This window comes from Mercenaria mercenaria, chromosome 4 (genome assembly GCF_021730395.1).
Source record: "Mercenaria mercenaria strain notata chromosome 4, MADL_Memer_1, whole genome shotgun sequence".
Lineage (NCBI taxonomy): Eukaryota > Metazoa > Mollusca > Bivalvia > Venerida > Veneridae > Mercenaria > Mercenaria mercenaria.
Window position 1 is genome coordinate 36,366,266 of NC_069364.1, and position 13,253 is coordinate 36,379,518.

The following is a 13,253-nucleotide window of genomic DNA, read 5'->3' on the forward strand; positions in this document are numbered from 1 at the left end:
ATCCCGAAGTCCATCCACTTTCAATTATCCATTTTGATTCATGTAGACAGACAGGCCCAGACTGGGCAGAAAAATGTTTGAGCCATTTTTACGTGGTCGGTAGCAGGGTGGGTGTGAGGAGGGGTGTTTCTTTCCGCTTTAAATTGCAGTCAGATTTTGAAATGGGCATTGTGGCAGGTGGTAAAAGGGCAAATGTATCAAACTGTAAAGTGGCAATATGGGGGAAGGGTGTGGGAGGATACCCCCTCCTGCAAGTAGGGTTTGGGGTATTACCACAAGAAATTTTTGAATATGTAGACCCTTGATACAGCCTTTGGTGCGATTTTAACTGAAAATCTTCTGTTTCAATTTCTAAATATTACCTAGATTCTTTCTAGTATTACAATATCCAAAGTATGACTGTCACTTCATCTTTTTACTTTCAGATCATGCCTCAGGACTAGAATATGAGTCTGATATAGATTATATGTAGGTGTAATAAAAATAAATTCTAGAATCATTTCTGTTACAATAATATCTATCATGTATGTTACTTGAATGTTAAAATTTCATAACACAACTCGATATTTACCCAAAATATTATATCCGGATACGGTTACATTTTTCTCCAGTTTCAACAATATATTTTACAAATTGTGATAATACGAAGAAATTTAGCAGCAATTGGCAGTATCTGACATTGAAGTTTACGGTTAAATTACTTCTTATTTAAATCTTTTCATAAAAAAAGTTGTTTCATTTCGTCAAAGCAGCCAAACATAGACGATCTACTTTCGATTTCAAAAACTACAAGAAAATACAATTTAATGTTTCGCCGATTCGTTTATTTCTCGAAAAATAAGAAATAAAATCATTTTTAATATCAGTAGTAACTAAACAAACCAGTAAGAGCTTCTTCTTCCGATAATTTATCCCTTTACTGACTGCAAAATTCAACCTACGCAAGATCATAGAAGCGTTGTTGTAAACAGGTCACGCGTGTTCGCCGACAAGTGTCCAGAATGTAGTTAGGATTCATCCGCGAAGTCTCGCGGAAGAATTAACGTACTGCACATATCTTATTCGGGTCATTTAAAATGAAGCTGTCATAATTTAATTTCATCGATGTGGTAAACTCTTTGATAAGAGACATTCCAGTGCTTTCAGAGGTACCCACTCAATAAAATACTAGCAGTATGTTCTGGCCCTGTGTTCACAAAACATTTTTCGGTCTCAGCTGAGTTTGAGTTTGAAATTTTAGTATCAATTTAATGAAAACTTCAAGGTTAAATTTCAACTGAGACTGACCATCATTATTGAATAGTCACTTGAAAATAGTTATTTACTTAAGATTTAGTTTTAATCATGCTATTTAGAATCAAATGACAAATAAAGTTTCATTATAAAACTCAGCTGAGACTGAAACTGTTTTGTGAACACGGGGCCTGGAACTATATTTTGTCTTTCGCTGGATGTTACGCAAGATTTGTAAGCCTGCGCAATTCATAAAATGCACAGCGCAATAAATTTGTTATTTGCGCAATGATTTTAAAGATTATTTTTTGAAACGGACAGGGTAACAAATGGATAATTTGGCTAATAAGTTAATATGCAGTTTTTATTTGAATTTACGAACATCATATTTGCTATTTTGTGACCAAAGGGCATAAAATTCGTCACCATAATCATATGCGCAAATGTATTACCAAATCCCGCAGAATCGTTATGCGTGTTTATGCTTAATGAGTTACCGTGGAAGAAAATACATGGCTTTATTCGAGTATTGCACAATTACAAGTCATAAATATGACAGATTACATCGTATATTGGGCATAGCAAATAGGATTGACATAAATGAACTTCATTCGATCAATGAACTCTTTGAAATTAGAGACAATCTAATGGAACTACATCACTTCGCTGTGTTGTGAGGCCATTTAAGAATGAGAAATCGAGCGATAGCAAGGACTCGTCAAACGCTTTACAGCGTTTAGCCGACTCAAAAATCATACTGTTTTAACAATGTTTATCAGTATTTACTAAGCAAGTGTCTTTTTACTTCCCTTTTAAACCTGTGCTGTCCTCTAATAGATTGTACTCTCTCAGGAAGTGAATTCCATACTAAATTACTGTTATAATAAAAAGTATCGGCTGTAACCGAATTTACGTATGGCACATAAAAATTAAAACTGTTTTTCCTTGCACTGTATGTATGCATGTCTGATTTCTTAGTGAAATGTTCGCTTAGATATTTCGGACATTTACAATAGTATATCTTATGCACATGATTAAGGTTCAATTGTTTGACCCGATCTTCAATTCTTAGAATACTAAGCTTCTGAAAATCTGAATCTGTGACCGAAGTCCTAGCTGGAACATTCAGCATAAATCTGACGACTTTATTCTGCGTAACCTGAAGTTTAGTTTTAAGGGTTTTACACAAACCATTATACCATGCAGAACAGGCATTTTCAAACAAGCATTGTATAAGAGAATTACACAGAGTCTTTCTCATGTTAAAGTCTAAACATTATTTTGCCTGTATGCATTGGAATGCGGAGGGTGTCTTCAACAAGAAAGCTGAACTTGAGCATATGCTCCATGAGAAAGACATCAATGTCTGTTGCATTCAGGAAACTCACCTACAGCCAGAGAAATCCTTCAAAGTCAGAGGATACCAGTGTTTTCGCTGTGACAGAATTGGCAGACGAAAAGGAGGCATCATGACATTGGTCAGGAACAACATTAGCGCTGTCCAGACCAACACGCATATGGATGACTCCGAGTTCCAAGTGCTGAGCCTCAGAAAGAACGCGTTCAATTTGAAACTTGTGAACATATACTCTCCAAGAGACAAAGCTCTTTCCCTTGACAAAGTTACAACTGATGAAACCAGGTTCATCATTGTAGGAGACTTTAACAGTCACTCACAAAGCTGGGGATATGACCACCTGGATAAACGTGCAGAGGAAGTGGAGACCTGGCAAGATGATAACAAGCTAAACCTCATCAACAAGCCAGATGATCCCCCAACTTTTTACTCCAGCAGCTGGCGAACAGCATCAACCCCTGATCTTGCTTTATGTACTGATGGCATACATGGACATGTCAAGCGGGAAGTCAATGAACAACTAAGAGGTAGCGACCATCGCCCAGTCCAACTTACTATGGACCGTATAGCCTCTATTTCACCTAACATCCCCAGATGGAACTACAAGAAGGCCAGGTTTTACCAAAGTTTGAGTGATGAGCCCTGTAAAGATATCAGAGTGGAAGGTAGAGACATCAACCGGGTTGTCAAAGACTTCAACGCTAGTATACTTAAGGCTGCTTACAGCGCCATTCCAAGGGGAGCAAGAAAGGACTATAAGCCCTACTGGAGTGATGAGTTGGAAAATCTACAGACAAAATTATCAGAAGCCAGGGAGGAAGCAGAAAACAAGAAAGTAACCTCTCTCTACAGCAAGCCAAGGTCAAATTCCTCAGGCACAAACGGGAATCACAGAGGAAGAGCTGGAGAAACAAAACAGCCTCGCTCAACCTGGAGCGAGACGGCCAAAAGCTGTGGAGATTGACGAGACAGCTGAACGATCAAGAAACAGGAAGAGGCTCAGTAACTTTTGAAGAGAATGGTGAACTGTTGACGGGTAAACAAGCAGCAAACACTTTTGCCTCTAACTACAAAGATGTTTCCAACATCCCCATCAACAGGGAACGGCAAAGGGAAGCCCGAAGAGAAAAAAGGGAAAGGCAGACAAGCCAAGTGACACCAGAATGCATGAAGCAGAGTCTTAAACTGCATGAGCTACAAACAGCTCTTAGGCAGTTGAAGACAAAGAAGTCTCCTGGACCAGATGGAGTCACAAATGAAATGCTGACCCATCTAGGCACTGCAGCAATTTGCAAACTCCTGGAAATTTACGACTACAGCTGGACACAAGGACTGCTTCCGCAGATATGGAAAGAGGCAGTCATGATCCCCATCCACAAGAAAGGAAAGGATCCAAAGAAGGCTGCAAGCTATCGCCCAATCAGCCTAACCAGCTGTGTTGGAAAGACCATGGAGAGGATTGTGAATGCACGCCTGAAGTGGTACATGGAGACTAACAACCTATTCGCAACGCAACAAGCTGGCTTCAGACAATTCCGCTCCACTGTGGACCAGACCACTTATCTATCGCAAGAGATAGAGGACGCCTTCCAAGAGCAGAAAGTCATGCTTACAGCATGGATTGATTTGCAGAGAGCGTTTGACAAAGTCTGGACTGATGGACTCCTCGTCAAGCTGATGAGGACTGGAGTAGGATGTCACATGCTGAGGTGGATAAGGTCATACCTCCACAACAGGAGAGCAAGAGTCAGTTTAGAACATGCCAGCAGTAGGAAGTTCCTGTTGCGTCATGGTGTTCCACAAGGCGGAGTCTTATCCCCTACACTCTTCTTGCTTTTCATCAATGATCTGGTGTCTGAACTATCGAAAGGAGTTAAGGCTGCTCTCTACGCTGACGATCTGGTGTTATGGTGTAAGGAAGAACATGCCACTACAGCCACATACAGAATGCAAGAAGCCATCAACAAGCTTTCAGCTTGGGCTGAAGATTGGTGTGTATCGATCAATACAGAGAAATCGTCCTCCACACTATTCTCCCTGTCGTCAAAGCAGAGGGCGGGTAAAATCAAGATGGGAAATACTTCGCTGATTGAAGCAGACGAGGCAAAATACCTCGGAATGACCTTTGACAAAAGGCTAACCTGGAAGCCCCACATTAGTCAAGCAGAAGGGAAGGCCCGTAGGAAGCTTGCTATGATGCGCAAACTTGCTGGAACAACGTGGGGAGCAAATGAGCAAATACTCAAGACAGTATATCAGGGAACAGTGAGACCCCATTTAGAGTATAGCTCAACTGCCTGGTCCACTACTGCCAAAACTAACCAACAGGCTTTAGACAAGGTTCAGAACCAAGCAGTGCGGCTCATGACAGGTGCTACAAAGTCTACACCAATCTCCTTCATGGAGAAGCTAACAGACACACAGCCGTTACAAGACAGAAGACATGCAAAGGTTCTGCTTCAAGCAGAGAAGTTCAGATCGTTTCAAGACCATCCCATGAAAGCCAAGCTAGATGGCTACACAAAGAATCGGCTCAAACGTAGCAGCTTCGTACATGAGGCAAAGAATCTCAACTGAGAGTTCAAAACTGAGCTGAGCATACCAATGACTCCCCTAGGTAGTGAAGACATTATAAACCCACTAGCGAATGATCTATCCTCAGTGACTGTGAGACTTGCTGTTCATTGTCTTGACCGCGGGAAGCAAGAAGATAAAGGCATTCGGAAGAGCCTCAAACTTACTATGATCAATGAAGACTATCCTCCGGAATCATGGACTCATGTCTATACAGACGAATCAGCCACATGCGCCGTCAAAGATGGAGGAGCAGGAGTTTTCATTCAATACACGTCTGGCAAGAGAGAAACGCTACATGCAGCCACAGGAAAACACTGCAGCAAGTACAAGGCAGAGACTGAAGCACTCATGAAGGCCGTCTCAATGGTTGAAGACTCAGCAGAAGAAAGCTCCTCAGTCGTCTTTCTCACAGATGCACTGTCTGTCATGGAAGCTCTGATCAACAATAATTACCCAGCCAGCATTCTATATCGGCCCCAATTTCAAACCGACGTCGTTGTCTATAACGGCCCGATATCGGCTTCAATATCGGCTGCAAATAGGAATGATGTCGGCCCGACGTCGGCAGACGATATTGGGCCAACATCAAAATGACATCGGTCCGACATTGGCAAACGATATTTGGCCAACATCAAAATGATATCCGCACGATATTGGCAGATCATATCGTTGTCGCGAAATAGTGTGACACGCAGTGCTTCATCAAAGTTTTCTTCAATTATACACTTTATAAATTCTCAGAGTAATTTACTTGAGAACAGATGTGTCTCGCATCATGTGTATGATGGTTATTTGATTTTATTGATATAACATTTTTCACAACTATATACTACATGTTTTATACAGTTACGTAAGTTTTCTGTATATTCTTAACACTATTAAAATTGTTCAATCAGAATTTGAAACATATTTATATTTTCATTTTTTTGTAAATATAAATATTTCTACGGCGGCATTCTACATAAAATAAAAATGCATCTTAATTATAACCTCCCTTTATTACAATAAAATTTTGATAAATACCGTCTACAAATTTTGTTTGGAATCTAGTTTGATTAATTCTGGCATACATCATATTTGCTTAATAAATTAGCACACATAAACAATTAGATTACATTTTCACGTTTATCAATAATATTTTAAAAAATATAGCTATATTAGAGAATCCAATATCGGCCCGATGTCAACCCGACTTACGAAATAGTTACACTGATTGATGTAGATCTACCGATTTCAATATTTTGCGGCAGTTCAACGGTCCGATCTCGGCGATATATGATCATTTTGTGTCGATTCGCCATAAAACCTAACTCACTCACTCACAACGGCCCGACGCCGGCCCTACATCGGCACATTTTGCCGACATTCCGACATTATACCTGTATCGGGCCGATATAGTCATGCTGGCTGGGAAAGCTCCGCAGCTAGCCAGGAGAATGCAGGTCCTGAGTATAACCTGCAAAGTAGCACTTCAGAGGATTCCATCCCATTGTGGACTTGCAGGCAATGAAGAGGCAAACAAACTGGCTAAGCTAGGAGCTCAGAACAACCAACAGAACCTGTGAGTTACAGTTACAAGGAGAAAGTCACCATCATCAAGGCACTAATGAGACCAAGGATGGAGGAAGATGCTTTTCATCTCCTTGATCAGTCTGAACAAGTGATGATGGTCAGCTGCAGGCTCCGCTCAGGGCACAACAAGCTCAATGCTCACATGTACAAGAAATACAGACTGGCATCATCGCCAACTTGTCCATGTGGTGAAGAAGATCAGACTGCGGAGCATATACTTCAAAGATGTAAAAGGCATGACCAGGAGTGAGCTGCGACTTGGCCGATAGCTACCTCAATCCACCAAAAACTGTATGGAGGCATTGAGAATCTGCGGTAAATCATAAGTTTCATCGAGGCTACAGGTCTGACAGTGTAGTCGCGAACGACAAGAAGAAGAAGAAGATGACCTAAATATTTGACAGATTTCTGTGACTTAATTACACTATTACCACACTTGATAGAAAATTCATTTTCTCTTACTCCCAAAAAGAATACATTCTGTTTTCCCAAAATGCAGAGAGAGTTTATGATCAATAAGCCACTTATTGCAATTTTCAAGTTCCATGCCGAGTTTTTTTTACTTACTTTCACTCAGATTTCTATGCGTAAATTATAGCACTATCATCCGCATACAATAGCATCATCATTAATACTGACTGACATATCATTTACATTGCATAAAAACAGCAGGGGACCCAGGGTAATGCATATTATTTTACTATATATTTATAATTTCGGCAGATCTTGAAACTACATCCTACAAAACATTGTTTCAACTGGTTAAAAGGTGTGGAAAGTGGAGGAGATTTTGCAACAGTGGTAAAAAGTCTATCTATCTATCTATCCTGCCTCACACCTCTCACAAGTATTATGGGCAGGGTGCGTGTCGGTGATTAGTACAGAATAAAAGAATAAAAACTGAAATACAGTTCTTTCAGCAATAGTAAGAATGTGAAAGTGACGAATGTTGTTAAAATGTTAAAAAGGATACAGTAAAAGGATAAAAACAATTGCAGTTTATTTAGTAACTGAGCTGGGCCACTGCCTGCTTCAAGGACTCAGGGTCAGGCAGGGTTGCAATATTTGGTAGTAACCCATTCCACAAGACTGTAGTGTGGGGAAAAAGGAATATTTCAAGTAATTTGAACTGACATGGACTTGACGAAGACTTAACGAATGCATGTGCCTAGTAAACCTGTAAGTAATTGGGGAGGGAGATAGCTACAAGGCCATGGTATATCTTATAGAACATGACGAGCTTCGAGTCTAGATGTCTGTTCTCAAGCGTGCGCCAGTCACGGGTATTTTGCATTTGTGTTACGCTGGAGTAACGGGAATAATCATTCTTGACTCATCTGATTGTGCGTCGCTAGACCATTTCCAGCTTGTGAATGTTGACCTGTGTATGTGGTGACCATGCACATGAGGCATATTCAAGCTGCGGTCTGAATAAGAGTAATAAGAAATTCAAGAAAATTTACACATGGGTATTTTAGTAATTTAAATCAACATTACTTTTTTTTTATTTAAAATCACATTTTGCAAAGTTTGGCAACTATGACGTAGTTAAGGCGTAAAAAAAATTGTTTGTTTCCGGTATCTCGACCTACCCTAAATTTTTGGCCCGACCCTAAATGTTTTTATGGCCTCGGAGAATTTTTTTTCAACTTTTTAACACAAAGTTGCAAAACTGCGCTTTTTTTGTTTAAACATGGCCAGTGATTTTAGAAATCAACTTACTGATGCTCTAAAGGCATAACCCCTTTATTTGTATTCATTTTTGACACAAAAATAATTTCCGAAAACAAAAAAAGACAGTGGCTAGAGTAAAATAATTAAGATAATAACATGCATGATACTTACCAAAAGAAACAAAGTGAATTTCGGCAGCTTAATTTATGCATAAAAATGAAATTCCGGTTCTCGAGCCTATGCACGGTACTTCGGCTAGAGAACTGGTTCCGGACGAATAAGTCCGCTGTCTAGGGAACCGATTCCGGTTCTCTAGCCTCTGCCAATTTTTTATAGGCCTAATAAGTTTACACAACCAGTGCAAAAACTTATTATGTCATATGACTCCCTGTTCAAACAATGAGCATATGGTTAAACAAAATACACCGATTCTGGTCCCCCACTGATTCAGGTCCGGGTTGTCTGGTCCGTATTGTCCAATGGTCCGTATTGTCCCAGTACCATTCAGATACCTGTACGATATGACTAGATACTGGAAAGGACCCTTTTCGTGGTATTCGATCGGAAAGGGCCTAACTTGATCGGAAAGGGCCTGCCATTTGTTTGATTAAATAAAAATAAAAAAAAACCTTCTTGACGCTTCGTGTCGAATAAATCCTTCTCGTCTTGTTTTAGTGAGACGCATGTTTCTATGCTTCCGGGAAATCTACCCTTACCTTTTCTTTTATAGGCTGAACACCACTAAATCCAGCTGTTCTTTATTTCATATAAAATCCACTCACTTCATAACGGTGTTTCGACATTTTCTAGCATATCAGATTTTCAGAGACTTATATTCCCATAAAGAACTAGATCGCTACTTTAGAAAAACAAAAAGAAAAGGGGGTGTTAACTTTTATATAAGAAAACTACAGTTCGTTAAATACAACCCGCTGAAATTACTACTTTTCGCTTCTTTCAATTTCTCTTTTCGTGACATTAAATTCTTACGCCGCCATTTTTATCTAGCATGCGATAGGAACATGCCGATTTCATTAGAATGCAAAGTGATACATACTGAAACGCGGTAGGGTAAAAGTAAGCACGTTGCTGCCGAGAAAATGCACTAGGAAAGGAAAAAAGATTAGTACTATTTATATTTGGACTACTTGTGGACTAGACCTGCGGAGGCTTACATTCTATTTGGTAGTGATCAGCCTTATAGAACAGCCTCCGGAATGTTCGGAGTAGTCAAAGGAATATGTTATCCGAGTTACACGGCAATGCATTTCTGACGCTTGCACCGTGTAGGACCGTGCATCACAAAATCAGTTTGTATTTTTGGATAATTCTTCAAATTTACCTGCGAATTTTACACATTTCTGACATAAAACTTACAGATTTTGCATGTAGAAGCAGATTCATTCTGGTTACTCCTGTAACGGGCACCGCCTTCCTAAGCCGGGATTTAGGAATATAAAAAAATTGAAAATAGGGTATCTACAAGGGGTCAAGATGTCATCTTCTAATTTTTGGTAGGGGTCAAGGTGCCAAGGGGTCAAACCGTCGAATTCAGTTGGTGAAAGAAATTAGTACAGGTTTCTATAGTTCTATAAACAGGTCGGAGACTTCCCCTGGATTGAGAGACAGTCTCTCGATCTAAACACTGTCTCTCGTTTGAAAGACAAAATGTCTTTTGATCGAAAGACTGTATCCTGTTTTCTCATATTCTCAGTGGTCTAAGGGGTTGTTTTTATTCCCAGTAACAGATTAACCATTTCATAAACAGCATTTGGGTGTTATTTTGTAGAAAAATCACTTGTCTTTCAGACTGAGTCATAAAATATTACAGAAATATCCATTTAATTATTTTGTTACTGTTTTTGATACCACCCTCACCCGCAGAAATGGACCAAGAGTTTCTCGTATTCCCGTGGATTTAGATTTGAATTTTCATCACGAATAAGTTGTAGAATTTAAAACATTAAAATTACCATTGTGTAATAAAAAGATATATTCTGTAGTAAATACATCAAGAAATATGACAATTAATTGCATAATCAATAATTTATGGCAAATTTGCTAACCCCACCAGAAAAAAAATAAGGATTTTTTTGAAAATTTAGTAAAATGCTGATAATTTCGTCAATATGCGTTCAAATCACTTGAAAGTTTTGTACCATTCCTGTCTAGAAAATAACATACATTGAATTATTTGACAACATTAAGGCAGAAAACGAGAAAATGAGAAACCCTGAGAATACGAGAAACAGGGATACTGGCACTGATGATAAACCCGAACAGAAAATGAGTTTTTTTTTTACCTGTAACCTTTTTATTTCTGTAAATTGTAATCAATGGTCGGTATCAAAATAAAGCTTAACATTTGCTGAAAACTTTACATAATTCAAATTTTATATATACCTGTATCCGAACAGTACCAGTATCCGAATGCTCGTAATTTCTCCTTTCATGTAACCCTTCATAAAGGGAGTACTATATATTTTGGAACGCTGTTTCACAAGCAAGCATCGAGCAAAATTTTGTTCATCAGTGGCAAGTGATTACTTTATTAAGCAATCAACTTTCTGTTTTGTTTACATCTGAGGGATTCCACATGACACGCATGCGCGGAAGACAAACCAATGTTTGTCCAATTCCAGGGAGATAAATCCTGAGCTTATGATTTGCACTCCGTTGTAGAATTACTCTCCCTTTATAATTGGATAAAGTATTAACGAAATTATATTGCCAATGCATCACATGGGTATTTAGTAACAAGGTAGTGCTCGCTAGACTGGTCTCAGTCCTTACATTGGCCAGTCATAGTCTCTTCTCATATTTTATGTTAAATTACTTCCCTTCATAGTTATAACATGGTTACCTTTTCTTGCTGCCGATAATACAGCCAGATATTCAAAAGGGAGCAATCTATAAATGAAAGATATCTGACAAGGAAATACATTAGTATATAAAAAACTTATTATCAGACTAGTAGCTAGTCTAAGTGCTCGCCTCAGGTGTAAGAGGTCTTGGGTTCAAATCCCAGTCATTGCTGAAAATTTTTATCGTTTTTTTTTTTTACTTTTTTTAAATATATATTAACACAGCTTAAGGACTTAAAGTCGATATAAAACTCCTATATACCGAGAGTACAATGTATACAGTAATCAAATAAACTACTGTCTACAAGCTAGACAAATACACAATGTGAAAGGTGCTTGTCTGAAGTGTTGCATAATATGATTATACAGGTGCTGTACGGTACTGTACGTAACGGAACGGAAGATAGCCACACCCTGTACGATTTATGGGGAAAAGTAGTAAAGGTTAATTACATAATAAATTTTAAAATCAAAATTATAAAAGATTTTGAGTCATAATAATTTTAAAGCTGCTTACAAAATTATTTATTGGAAACTGGTACTATAGATTTAAACCAATTAACGTTAATTAGACTGCCCTTTCAGAGCCCCTGTTTTTGGACGCATGCGCAGATAATGCCGGTATTGTTTACATCCTTGCAAAGAGTAAAGACTAGGGTTTAACGATTTGTAGATTATTTTTGTAAACAATTTGTATTTAAAAATAAATATAATGAAAACCCTCATTTTTTATCGGAAACTGGTCTGAAACCAGTAATTTGTAAGCAAACTCACACAAAGTGAGGCCCTGAAAGGGGTTTGTACCAGTATTTAGCTTAAGTGTTGTAAAAACATGAAATCATTATTAAAACAATCATTTCATTACAGTCGCATTATTTATCCATTGAAACAACTTGTTATTTCTAGTAAGCTTTGCAAGAAACACATTGTCATAGAAGTTTGCTTAAGCATTATAAATTAAAGCTGATTTTGAAAATTTGATAAAAGAAAGGTAATTTTCTATATTTGAAATAAATTTGCGCATTCTAAAAAGAGAGTTTAAATTACTCTTTCATTGATTTTCATTGCTTAAGCTAATTTGAGTCGATCGAAAGACATTTTGTCTTTCGAACGAGAAACAATGTTTAGATCGAGAGAATGTTTCTCAATCCAAGTGAAGTCTTCGACCTGATAAATAAACGTCGGACTTCAATATTTTACAACTTTGACATTTCATATAGTCCGACGTTTTATCGAAATTATAAATTTCCCAGTAGAGCAATCTGCAAAATATCTTGCGGAAGGTTTTGCAAGTTCACGGGGAAATTTAAGTGACTAAAAAGCGATAGCTAAATATGAACAACGGACAAAGAAATCTATTTTACACATCCATTGAACATATTGTCTTACTGACAGTACCGAAGATCTGTCCACACTTTGAAAGTGAAATTTACAACCATTCTCTTTTGCAATACAACACGAAACTGTCAAATCTTTATTATAAAGAATGATTTTTGACGAAAAATATTTTCACGGTCGGGGGGGGGGGGGGGGGCCAACCTGGGGTGGGTTCTGGAGGGGTATCCCCTCCTGATGTCGAATTTTTTTTAATATGGTACATGAAAAGATGCATTTTCCTGCTACCTGAAACAGGGTATCCCCTCCTTATGTCGAATTTTTTTTAATATGGTACATGAAAAGATGCATTTTCCTGCTACCTGAAACACCTTTAAGGATGCATGAATGTATTATATATTTAAGGAAAAGTATATTTTTTAATCATTTCATCAAGCCTTTTCAATGTATGTATGATTGTACAGTCACAGTGTACGGACTTCATTTTTCTGTATGATACCCAGGTTTCAGTGTATTGGCTCTGATATCTACCAATCCAATGTATAACCAGCTACCAGTAATAAAGAAGCTAGTGGTTTGAAAATCAACTTTATTTATCATAAAAAAATAATATGTGTAATTTCACTAAAAAGAAAGTTATC

General features: G+C 38.2%; 1 protein-coding gene across 5 annotated transcripts in view; it reads left to right on the forward strand.

Moving 5' to 3' along the window:
* Positions 1-9,620: 9,620 nt before the first annotated feature.
* Positions 9,621-13,253, forward strand: part of LOC123551449 (guanine nucleotide-binding protein subunit beta-like protein 1) — a 182,105-nt gene continuing 178,472 nt past the window's right edge. The window contains exon 1 of one of the 5 annotated variants that reach the window (XR_006686410.2): positions 9,621-9,723. The gene's annotated coding sequence lies outside the window, so the exon portion shown is untranslated. Of the gene's footprint in view, positions 9,724-9,908; positions 9,928-13,253 lie in introns of those variants that run through there. The other 4 variants (XM_045340396.2, XM_045340394.2, XM_045340391.2 and 1 more) reach the window with 4 other exon arrangements.